The sequence below is a fragment of the Monodelphis domestica genome, chromosome 2, assembly GCF_027887165.1.
Source record: "Monodelphis domestica isolate mMonDom1 chromosome 2, mMonDom1.pri, whole genome shotgun sequence".
Classification (NCBI taxonomy): Eukaryota; Metazoa; Chordata; class Mammalia; order Didelphimorphia; family Didelphidae; genus Monodelphis; species Monodelphis domestica.
Window position 1 is genome coordinate 156283981 of NC_077228.1, and position 13648 is coordinate 156297628.

At 36.6% G+C, this 13648-nt stretch overlaps 1 pseudogene; it reads left to right on the top strand.

The window, feature by feature from the left end:
* Positions 1 to 13404, top strand: part of LOC100028947 (carbonic anhydrase-related protein 10-like) — a 35656-nt pseudogene extending 22252 nt beyond the window's left edge.
* Positions 13405 to 13648: the final 244 nt, after the last annotated feature.

Here is a 13648-nt window from a genome sequence, read left to right on the forward strand (position 1 = left end):
GAGGCCACACTCTCCCCCCAGCTCGCTTTCAGGAAGTTGCCTTCAGAATCGCTGGCTGTGAGGCTGTTTCGTAGGCCTGCGGGGGGATGGGCTGCAGCTTTCCCAAGCTCTAGGGCAAGGACTTTCACTGAGACTTGGATAGCAGGATCCAGCCCGTGAGGCTGTCTTTCCCGCCCTAAGGGTTGCTGTTGTTTCGACCAGCTCTCTGCAGCGGAAGCCCCAGGCAGTAACTTTCACCGGGACTGTTTGGGTAGAAGGCCCTGAGGCTTGTTGTTCCAAGGACCCTGCTCTCTGAGCCCGGCCGGGCTGCGGCTTCCGGGAGCCTTGGACTCTGCGCTCCTACCCCTGAGGTCCGAGTGATCTCGGGTTCTGGCTTTTGAGGGGAGCCGTACCTTTTGAACCGGGTCCAGGTCCAGGAGGAGGGTTCCCAGGGTCTGTGCTGTTGATCGTTTTGAATTTCGGCGCCTTAGGAGCTTATAGTTTGAGATCGGTCGGGAAGGGTTTTCCGGAGATCTGAGTTTTAGCTTTCTCTAAGCCGCCATCTTAACCGGAAGTCTATGGTCCACTTGCTTTTCTTAGCTAGAAGTTCCAGTCCCATCCCTCATTGTCAGCCAAAGTTCCATTTCTTTCTCACATGAGATTACCTTGTAAAATCCAGTCCTTGCAGTGCCTTCTGTATCTCTCTCATCCACAATCCTCACAAAAAGTAATGTGAGGTAGGTGCTGGTATTATTATTTCAATTTTAGAAGTAAGAAAATTGAGGCTCAGGGGGTTGGATAAAAATTGTGCAAGGCAGGATTTGAAGTAGGACGTCCTGTCTTCAAATCTAGCACACCATTCACTGCTATCAAATTCAAATAGAAACAGGAACCCCCAAAGTATACATAAAGCTCCCTTGGGGCCTCATATTGACTTAATCATAATGTAATATTATCTATATTTGATTTTTAAAATTTTGCTCTGTCTGCTTCAAAGTTTGAGCCTGTGTGTGGGTAAGTAAATAATTTTTGTCTTAACATTATGTGGAATGATATTTTTATACAATGAATAAAGACGATCTAGTAGAAAGAGAACTCAGAAAGGAGGCAGGAAATTTGGGCTTTTAAGATATATAATGTGTCCATTACTGAATTGTTTTGGGGATGCTGAGTAAGTTACTGAATCTTTTTATCTACTTTTTTCATCTATAAAATGGAGATGATAATATCTCTTTTGCCCACTCTCTCCAGCTTTGTGCTGTGAAGAGATGATAGTGTTGTGTCTATGTAAAGGATTATTTTTAAACTGCTTGAAGGACACAAAGCCTTTTCTATAATTAAAAACAATGCTCTGCATAGAGACGTTCTCCATAGATTCAAATAAGTGGAAAACACCCAAAGAACCAAATTTTCATTCATTTTTCAGGATCCAATTGAAAGCCACATCTGGAAAATAGTAACTATAGTAGCAATTACCCACAACATACTACTTAACTATTGGCAAAGCATTTTCCTTAAGATAGTTCTGTGAGTGGGAAAAACAAATAAACAAACCAATGAGTTTTGTGGCAGACCTATTTCACAATATCAAAGGACCTGAATAGAACTCCCATCTCTCCAAGCAGGATGGAAGATGAAAGTAGACCAAATAGATATGCTAAGTATATTATTGGCAAATAGGGATAGGTTTGGTCTTCATTTGCTTTGGAAATTTTAAATATAGTTCTTCCCAAAGTGATAATATTGAAAGCTAATATAATTATTCTTTGAATAATAGTATAATGGGAAAATCATTCAGTAAGGATTTATTAATATCTATGCACCATGTGTTATTCTAGGTGCCCAAGAAATAGACAAAAAATGATCAATCAATCCCTGCCCTTCAGGAATTTATATCAGAGGAGATGATGTATATAAAAAAAATATGTACAAAATAAATACAAGTTAACTTGTTGGGGAGGGTTTCACCTGAGGCAAAATCAGTAAAGTTTCACATAAAATATTTGTTTAAGTGTTTTGAAGAATGTGGGAGGTAAAATGGAAGTACATTCCCTGCATGGGAGACAAAGGTTAAGCATTAGAAGGGAATTCTGAAGGCTTTCTATTGCAACCCTTCTTAGATAAATAACTTGTAACCAAGAGAGATTTGGTGACTAGCCCATTGTCACAGAGGTAGCAATTAGCACGGATGAATGTCTTTTGACAAGGCAGTATATAGAGTTCCCAAGTAGAATTTAAATGAATGTTGCTTTTCTTGTTCATAAAAAGATTAACAAGCACTAATTTATAGAAGCCCTTCAAAAGCAGTGAATTTTTATGAAAATTGAGTGGACAGATGTTCAGCTGGCCTGGAGGATAGCCTTGTATTATAGGTGGAGTCCTAAAACTAGCACTTTCTTAGATCAGGTTCAGTGTTAGGATCAAATGAGTCATTCACAAGACCTTGAATATTTAACAAAGGAGGAGACTTTCTTTGCCCATGCCCAACAAGGATATGCAATCAGGATATACAAGGATACAGTAGCTCTTTGTTTCTTTAGATGCACCCCTTTGAGAGAAACTGAGGTCAATTGGGTTTTATGATGGGAGGAAGATTTTCTGGGGCTGAAGAAGGTTGTATGGGAAGAAAATTGTGCTAGGATAAAGGGAACCAGCATCAAGAAACTGCAGTCCTAACCACAGCTTGAAATACAATAAGTTCACACATTTCACAGTCCTAACAGATTCCTTTCTAATCAAAGGAAAGTATCACTTTACAATAATGGACCATATTCTCCTAAATAGAAGATATTCTGTAGAGGTCAGCTTTGTCCGGGAAGCAGTTGATTATGTGGAAAACCAAGAGAAACTAAAATCATTTTGGAGAGATTTGATTTTAATTTAGATAAAATAACTTTTATTGTTGAAGCAATCAATGTTCGTGTGTGTGTGTGTGTGTGTGTGTGTGTGTGTGTGTGTGTGTGTGTGTGTGTGTTTTTCTGGTCTTCCTGATACTAACTATCACTTCTCTAGAGACCAATATAACTTGGTTCTGGCTTTTCATCCACTTCATTTTTATTGTGTGGACTATTAGGCTGAACTCTGACATAGTTGTTTTATTTACAAGGATCTGTATCATCTTGGTCTTCATATAAATAGAAGAATATCATCTGCATACAACTACACCAGCAGAAAATTGGTATTTAAAAGATATATGTTTGATTTAGGAAGAAATTTGAAATCATTCCTTTTTTATAATTGCTAAGAATCACAGAAACTTAGAATTATAGTTTAACCCAGAAGTTAATCTATACCCAAAGCATAAATCCACCTAAGTAAATGATTATTCAGACACTTGTTGAAGATTAACAGTAAGAAACAATTTACTGTCTCACTCAAGCAACTGATATTTTGAATCTAATGTCAGGACTTCCTATTTATTCCTATTCAATTTCCTCTTATAAGATTTAGTCTATCATTGTAGACTGTCAATATCTTTTCAGATCCCAGTTTTATTATCCCATGTATTAAAAAGCTATCCCAGACTCTTGCCATCAATTTGATGGGTGTGCCATCTATCCCACTGTTAATGGCATAATTGAAGAGAATGAAATTGAAATAGATGCTAATACCATTCCACTAAAGATCCCTTTTAAATTATAATCCATCCATTAAATCAATAATCTCTAGATTCATTGCGCCTTGTGATATTATTTTCATTTACTAATCTAGTAAATCTCCCTCTTAAAAATAAAATCTATATTGAAGGTTAGAATCCTCCAATCAAAGAGACTTGGGAAAGGTATGTTACAAAGAGCAAAAATTGGAGTATAGGGACTAAATAAGACTATTTTCCTTGGAATCCTGGACTGAGTAAATATGCTCCAGGCTCTGGCTAGGATGGGCTCTCAAGGTCAAGGCAGCAGACGCTCATCCAAGACAGCTAATATTGCCATTCTCACCAACCTTATAGTACTTCATATCGGTGAGCTTAACTTTCTCTTATTCTTGATCTTTTGGGGAGTGGTATAAGACTTTTTTTCTTATTTTGGAACCAAACCAAAGGTAATATTTGAAATCCTTATTACTTATTTGGGATTCTAGTCCTTGTCCACCCATTCTGGGTCTATATTTCTCTTCATTAACAGCATTATCTTTGATAAATGAGAGAGAGCAAAATAAGAGTTGAGTAGTTCTGCCGTTGTCTTTTGCTCCCATATATTAAAAATAGATGTGTGGGGATAGGGAGGGTCTTTTATACTTCTCTTGATCTTCCCCTTACTCTCTACATAGTTTTAAGAATTTTTTATGTATTATTTTCAACATTTATTAAAATCCCTTTTCCTTATTTGGTTTTAGTTTTCCTAACACTATTCTTTCTAAAAATAAGCCAAAATATTTATTGATACATTTTCACACATCAGATACTTCCTCACAAATATGAAAGTATGACACTTATAAAATATATTCCATGAAAACCACCAAAATTTCCAAATACCATGATTGCAATTGAGAGTATATGTCACTTTAAACTTTTGTAGTTTATTGTTTCATAACAGAAAGGACAGATTGGTACTTTAAGTTTGATAGAATGGTATCCATATTGTACAGTGAATAATTGTACAAAATCCAAGTTTTGTGGGCTTAATATTTTTATTTATGTTATTTGATTCATTGTGTATGTCACCTTTCTATTATTCTATTTATCTGCTATATTTCTCTAAATTTTTCATATTCATGAATCTTTATGGTACAATAATATTCCATTAAATTTATACAAAGTATTTAGCCATTTTCAAATTACTTAGAATATATTTTTGTTTTAACAAAGTAATACTGGTATGAACATACATGTAGGTATATATGTGTGTCACACAGACACATACACTCATATATTTATATATATATGCTGGTTTACCATGCAATTTATTAGGAATATATACCCATGTTATTACATATTATATATAAAGGTTGCTTCTCAGTGTCATTAGCCAGCCTGGGTTATAATCATAGCAGTAGAATCTCATTTGGCAACATTTCTTGAATAATAAAGAAATATTTTCCAGAATGATTGAACCAACTTATAACTCCATTAGTGACAAATCAGAATCCCCAGCTTTTCTTAGCCCCTCCAATGTTGAATTTTCTGATTTTTTATTTGCTAATTTGATGGATAAGAGGAAATATCTCAAGATTATTTTAATTTGCCTTTTTTTCTGTTTACTCATGATTTTTTATGTCTTTTCTAAGATTTTTTTACTGTCTTCTATTGCAGATTGTTGCTTTGTTATATCCTTTGGCCAATGGGGATCATCTTTTAATCTCATAGATTTGCTTCCTGGCATAATTCTTAGAGGATTTTTCTTGTCACTTTTTGGTATTCATCTTCATTTACCTGCTTTCATCTCTCTTGAATGTTTCAGCTCTTCTATTTTTCATACTTTAAAAAAGGAAGGAATCATCACCTGGCTGAACTTAAACAGAAATGAGAAGGTTGTTAGCCTGAAGCCATTGCTAATCCTTCATATTTAAATGAAAAATAATTTATTGCAAGTTCCAACATGATTAATAAAGACACTACTTATATACTTGGATACATTTTTCTTTATTTTGTTACAGCTACCAGACTATACTTGATTTCGATTTACCAATATTAGAGCAAGAGATGAATGTTAAAAACAACACTATTGGTATTGATTTACTTTTCCACCCACAGCTGAAAGTTGCACAAAGGGTTCCATGCTAATTATAGCTTGTGGCAATCTGACTCAACATAAATCCCATCAGTATTGTAAGTTAGTGCCTGGCCCAAAGCACACCATATTTTTGAACAGCATGTTTGTGTTGGAGAATCTGTTATAGTCATGGATTGAAAGGGGAAAAAAACCAGTAACAAGTAAGAGAATTTTAAAAGGAATGAATGAAAGAAGAAATTGGAAGTTGAGGGCTGTGATCATAATTATTCCCTTGCCTGATTTTCCTACTGTTTCTTCCATTATTAATTGGAGAAATCTGTTCACAGTTAAAAGGAGATGAGGGGAAATAGGTGATCTCAGCAACAGGAGCCAAACATACAGACAAGAAAAATATAAGAACAGTTGGCTCTTGTATTTTGGCTTTAAAAAACCCACAACTTAACACCTTCTTGCCTTTCTTGTCTTGTTCAATATTCTTCTCACTATGTATTTGATAATCAAGTGATACTGGTTATCTTGCTGTTTTTCCTGCAAGATCCTCCACATCCCAACTCAGTTCATTTTTACTGACTGTCTAATTCTCTCCATTCTTGTCACTGATTCTTGGCTTTTCTGGATTCCTTCAAGTCTGCTAAAATCTCACCTTCTTCAAGAGACACAATTTTAATAATTGTGCCTTCTTTCTTAGAAAAGTTCCTATTTATACTATAATATCTATATATCTCTTATATGTCCATAGTTGTTTGTATGTTGCTTCCCCCACTAGGCTGTGAGCTGTGAGCTCCTTGGCAGGGTTGTACTGGAGTCAGCTCCTTCTAGCTCAGGAGAGCTGATTGTTAAATTTTGCTAAATTGGAAAGTGGCAAATGCAAGAAATTCATATTTGACCCATTGTTTTATTGATTGTCTGGACTGATGGAAGTTTTAAAGAAAATGTTAAAAAATAAAGATTGAATTTAAAAGTGTGCTGTGTTTTTGCAAATTGGTCGTTAAGCATTTATCAGCACATCTCTGGGAGATGCCTTTCTTTATAATCCCAGTATTCAGCGCAATGCCTTATACATGATAATTACTTAATAAACACTTGTTGACTCAAGGAAAAGGAGTAAATTAAGTTTCAATCTAATTGCAGAGAGGCTAGAGATAAAGTGACAATATAAGAACAAATATACATTTATCTCTATATTTGTGTATATGTATGCAAACTTCACTAAGCTTGGGATACCATCTATATATGTACATGTAGATGTACATAATAAACACAAAATAATGAAAACATATGTATATTATAACAATAAAACTAACAACTAACATTTATATAGTACTTACTTTTTATCAAGCACTATGCTAAATCTTTCACAATTATTATCTCATTTGATACTCAAAACAACCCTGGCAGGTAGGTATTATTATTTCCCCCATTTTACAGATTAATAAAATCATGGTTAAGTGGCTTTCTTTCCCAGGGTCACACATTAGTAAATGTCTTAGGCTAGATTTGAACTCAGGCTTTCCTGACTTTAGGCTCAATGCTCCATCCACAATACCACCTATATACCTCTTAACATTTATATAATGCTTTCTATGGATCAGACACTGTGCTCTCACTAAGCCTGGAAGGTAAATACTATCTATATCTATATCTATATCTATATCTATATCTATATCTATATCTATATCTATATCTATATCTATATCTATATCTATATCTATATCTACATCTATATCTATATCTATAACTATATCCATATCTATATCTATATCTATAACTATATCTATATCTATATATTTATCATCCACTGAAGTCCCATTCTGATGCCTCATTATAAAGTGGAGGCATGGCCCCAGATTAATGGGTGTTCGACCAATGGAACTCAAGTTCTTGGATAATACCAGGGATTAATTATGTCATCCTCAGAAGCTCACATGGCTCCCTATTGCTGCTAGTATTAAATACAAGCTGATCTGATTGGCACTGGAAACCCTTCACCATCTGACTCTAGCCCATCTCCACTTGTGGATTTTCTTTGCTGCCTCTGATGCCCCCACTTTTCCAACCTAATTGCCCTACTTGCTGTTGGCTGTCCTTGACATTTCATCTCCTGCCACTTTGTCTTTGCCTTTTATATGCTTGGAATACTCTTCCTCAGGATTTAGGCTTCTTGGAACCCCTTGCTCATCATCATTTGGGCCATAAGGGGGTCACAGAAACTCTCCAAAGCCATTTACCAAGTCAACAAGGAGTTGTAACCTGTGTATGAAGAGTGAATCCTGTTTTCTCCATTATTATTTCAGCTAAATATTTTGCTAAAAGGAGATTGAATCCAGTACAGGATGATAAAGTCTTCTCATGTCCAGGGCTTTATATGTCCATCCAGATCCAGGGTTCTCTCACTCTTCTGAACTATTATACTATTTCATTTCTGAACCCCTAATTTTCAAATTCATTTTTGGAGCATTCAATTCAATTAACATTTATTAAATGAAATTTTAATGTAAAATTGTATTAAGTTATATGTGCCAAACACCTGTGCCTAATGGTGAGGAAACAAAGACAAATGTCTTTTGTAGTGTTGTCTGGAATCATTTAACTCTTATTTGGTTTTCAAGTATTTAGGTTTTATAACCTCTCCTCTCCTAATTCAACTGTTGGCTAAGTAAGGGTGTAAAAATTAAAATTAATGTGTAATAATTAAAATATTACATTTTAAGAGATTTATTAATGATCATTAGAAGTAAAGGAATAAAAAGGTAACAAAAGAAAAAAAAAACACTTGCCCATGGCTAATCAGCCTGTTCAAAATCCCCACTTATTACTATCATGGTCACAACAGGAAGCAAAAGAGAGCTGAGGGGGGCAGCTGGGTAGCTCAGTGGATTAAGAGTCAGCCCTAGAGACAGGAGGTCCTGGGTTCAAATCTGACCTCAGCCACTTCCTAGCTGTGTGACCCTGGGCAAGTCACTTGACCCCCATTGCCTATCCCTTACCACTCTTCTGCTTTGGAGCCAATACACAGTATTGACTCCAAGACGGAAGGTAAGGGTTTAAAAAAAAAAAAAAAGAGAGCTGAGGCCTGGAACTCCCACTGAATTCATCCCTCTGTCTACAGAATGGATGTAATGACAGGAAGTCAGTGGGCTCTTGGGAAATGCAGTTTTTAGGGTAACAGATTTCCAATTATTCAAGGGTAAGAACAATAACTTTTACTTACATTAGTACCTGGTACCTGCTAAATCCTTAATAAATATTTGTTGACTTATACTTCCACAGTGAGTGTCAGAGTATTAACACATACCAGGTATTCAATAAATATTTGTTTAATGACTTGATCATGAGCTGGTGACAATCACAAAGTAGCATGGAGACCTGAGTCACCTGAGTGATTATGCTCAGGTGTTCTTGTGATGGGTGTGGTCCTGAGCCAAAGATTCAGTTAAAGTTAGTTACTTTATTCGGTTAAATTCAGTTAAAAGTTAAATACTTTTAAAATGACCTTACCTCCCCTAGCTGTATTTTTCCCAATGCCAGATTTTGTTTTCTGTTTCTGGAATCTATTATCTATTTCCTCCTTCTGCCTAGGTATGATGCTTAATTCTCCAGTTATTAAAGTATTAATTATATCTCTCATCATCATGTTCTGAGCTATTCTGTTTCTGTACTTTTGTGCCTTTTCCCGGGAACCCCTATTTCTTCCTTCCCACCCCCACCCTACCATCTCCATCTGTCCACATCCTGCCCATCTTCTAAGGCATACCCTACCTTGTCCATGAAACTAATCTTTCTTGCCAGTAGAAAATCACAGAATTTCCTTCACTATCCATTTATATGTACCACCCACTCAAGCTTCATGCATACACACACCCCAACAACACCATTATTACAGAAAACCAAATATATTGCTGTCTCACTTTATCCAGTCTTTTCCAAGTATCATGATAACTGCAGTCATTCCTTTTAGTTAGACTATTTCTATCATAATGGCAGAGAAAAACATCTAAGCTTTAGCCTAAATGGGACAGGTAGAGCAGGAAACCAGTAAGCTTGAGACCTAGAGGCTTAAGATTCTGCCAAAGATTTAGAGCTGACTAATTAATCAATCAATCAGTTAATCAACCTGTGCAAAGCACTAGGTTAAATGGATACAAATGGAGACCACCAAGAAGTTTGCTTTAGGAGACAATCATACAATCAGTCAATCATCAAACATTTGTTAAGTGCCTCCTCTGTGCCAGAAACTCCAGGAGGTTTGGGGAATTCAGACAAAACCAAAAGCATCCCCTGCCCTCAAGCAGTTTATAATCAATGAATTTCTCCTCAAATTTCAGACACTAAATCTTTAGTGTTCCAATCTTTACCATCTACCACTTTCAAAGATGGTTCTTCAGGAGCTTTACCTTTATCATAATATATTTACTATCAGGTAGAGAGATTAATCAATTAATCTGAATCAAATCAACACCATTTATTAAGGTCTTACTATATTCTAGGTCCTGTGTGAGGAGTTGGAGATACAAAGAAAAATCAATCATTGATTGATCTCACAGAGTTTATTTTTCAACTGGAAAGATATTAAATAATGAAATATATACATAGATATATGCATATATGTAAATATATAATTTTAACTAACATATATAATTTATTGAAACATATACAAAATAAATATAAGGTAATTCAGTCAGATTAGTAATTGGTACCTTATTGGGAGGTAGGAATAGGAAAGGTTTTATATATAAGGTAGTGCTTGAGTTGAGCTTTAAAGGAAAGTAGAACATGTAAAACCAAATGGAACTTCTCATTGGTTATGGGAGAGGGGTAGGAGGAGGGGAGTTAAAGAACATGAATCATGGAACCATGGAAAAACCTTCTAAATTAATTAAGAAAAAATATTCAAATAAAAAATTAATAAAAATAAAGGAAAGTAGAGATTCTATGAGGCAGAAGTAAGAAGGAAGCACATTCTAGGTATGGGAAATATCCAGTTCAGAGGCACTGAGATGGAAGAAAGAAACTTATGTGGGAAGAAGAAAAGATAATAAAACTCTCATGAGGGTCCAGGAGCCCAAGGCCCCATTACCTGCTGAATGTGTTTATACTGTGGCACTTGGAAGAAAATATCTCAGATGATATGTATGAAAGAAGAGAATCCTTGAAGGAAGTTTGTGGGCAGAGAGTTCTCTAAATATGTGGGTGTGGGAAGTGGATAGATTAACATTTTATATCCAGCTTGCTCTGGGAAAGTTGTTGCAGCATGGTTGCATTCCCAACCTCATTGTTCCTGCTAATAGATGTTTTTTGGCAAAAACAAAACAAAATAAAACAAAACAAAAGCAAAAATAATTGCTAAACCTCACATTAATTTTTTTTAAAACCTTTACCTTCCATCTTAAAATCAGTACTGTGTATTGATTTGTCAACATGGAATTTAGGAATCCCAAACTTGTGGCCTAGTGGGATCTGATGAACCCCAATTTTAGATTTAGCTTGTAGATTGGAGACCCCAAAAGCTTGTCCTTGTTCCCTGTTCCCATGGAATCTACCCTGAAGGGAAATGATGACCCTGGGTGAGATAAGCATATGCTAAGGACATTCTTTGTTTTAGGTAGCATCTCCTATTGTATTAGAACCTTTCTCAGGAAGATCCACAACTGAGCAGGAACCATCCTTCAGTATCTATTGTAAGCAGCCCCTTCTCTTACACCCTAGCCTCTAGCTATGATTCCTTTCCCAAGCTTGATTGTATCCTGTCAGTTTAGTTTGAACACTCCCATTTTCCTTGTAGCCATAGTGATGTCAATCATCTTTCCTTGCCCCTGGATTTCCTAAAGGGTATATAGGTTCCCCAAATTCTGTTGTTCCTCAGAGTTGTCATCTATCGTTGTGGCGCTCCCTAGGGATAACATCCCCAGAGTCCAGGGTTTGCACCCTGAAAAGGTTGTGGCGCCAACTCTGAGTAAAGGGCCAAATTGGACTTATCCCTATCCTGATTAAAGACTTGGTTTTTCTGACTATTTAATAGTTCTGTGTTATTTCCAAGTTAACAGGTTTCAAGGCAGAAGAAAGGTAAGGGCTAGGCAATGGGGGTCAAGTGACTTGCCCAGGATCACAGAACTAAGAAGTCTCTGAGGCCATATTTGAACCCAGGACCTCCCATCTTTACACCTGGCTCTCAATTTGCTTAGCCTCCTATCTGTCCCTAAACCTTACATTCTTAGTGCCATGACAGGTGATTTTGGGCTTTCCAAGAGGTGAATATCATGAATAAATTGGGAATGGAGGTGGCAGAAGGACTTATTTATTCTCAGCTACAACTTAAAAAAAAAACACAGCATATAATATTTTATGCTGCAGGTCAGGCTCAGGAATTCTAATGCTATGTAACTGCCTCCAATGACAAATAAGGCTCTCTGAAAAACTCTCATCATTTATAAATGCCAAAGGTGGATATGTGAGACATAGTATCCTCCTGCTAACAGAAAATTAGCTTTTGACTACCAAGGACTGAGAAGGAAGGGTAGAATATAACTTTTATCATCGGAAAGTAGCAAATTTCACAGTGCTTTTGTTCAAAGTACAATCTCTTTTTTTTTTTCTGGTTAAACTAACTGCTCAGGGGAAGAGTATTCTGGGCAGTGGGTGGTGAGTCCTCTACTTTCCATATGTCTTTGTGTGAATATAGAAGGTGGGCAGACTGATATTTAAAACCTTCTGCCGTCTCTTCCCCTAGAGGTGCCAATTGAAATAGAGGAAGTGTGAACATATTCTATTGCCTTTGGATTGCTAGTGGTATAGAAAATGAATAGAGGAATCCTTGGATCCTTGGAGATAGATCCTTTTGGAGGAGGCCCTTTGAAGATCTCTTGAGAAGAAGTCCCTTGGGAGGCTGACTGTGGCTGGAACTCCCTCTGGGGAGACTCTGTTCCCCAGACATCCTTGCTTAAGACAAATCTTGTGGTTCAGCTAATCCACTATAACCATGAGTTATATACAAATGTCACAGAGGCTGCAAAAAGTCCAAATGGATTGGTAGTAGTTTCTACATTTATGAAAGTTTCTGATCAAATCCATTTCTTAATCGAATGCTCAACAGAGATACCATCACAAGAATAACGTATAAAAATGATGCATGCTTGCTTCAGGGACTTAATATAGAGGAACTATATCCTGAGACCTCTAGCTTCATTACCTACGATGGGTCAATGACTATCCCACCCTGTTATGAGGCAGCAAGTTGGATAATAATGAACAAACCAGTCTACATAACCAGGATGCAGATGTATTCCTTATGACTGCTCAGCCAGAATCAGCCATCTCAGATCTTTCTGAGCATGAGTGACAACTTCCAGCCTGTTCAGCCACTCAATAACCGTTGCATCCGTACCAACATCAACTTTAGTTTACAAGGGAAAGACTGTCCAAATAACAGAGCCCAGAAGCTACAATATAGAGTAAACGAATGGCTGCTCAAGTGAAGAAACCAGATCCAGATGAATTCCACCTCAGTGAAATCCTACAACTGTGAAATGACGTAACCTAGAATGCCCCCCTTCCCTTCCCTTTCCCTTCTCCTCTGCCCCAAGTTTCATTCATTCTCTGGATTGGTCCTTCCTACATGACAGTAGCTACAAGCCTGTGACACAGGAAAGACTCAGATACACATAGACACACACCCGCATACATAATTCAAACAGACACACAAAAGCTGCCATGATGGGAAGTCAAGTTATTTTTAAAAATAAAAAAGGTAATTCATAAGAGATCTGTCTTAGAAAATAATAACTTTAGTAAATGTGATTACAATAGTGATACCTTTTTTTTCCTGAACTAATGAAACTACACAGTGAGACTTTTCAGCCTTTGTATATATGAACTCTTCCTAAAAGAGAGAGAATTAAAAAAAAAAAGAAAAACAGCTTCTCCAGCATCAGATGGACTTTTCTATTTATCAAGTAACCCTGAACAGCTGCCCTAGCATCCTCTCCCTAAGGGTGGCT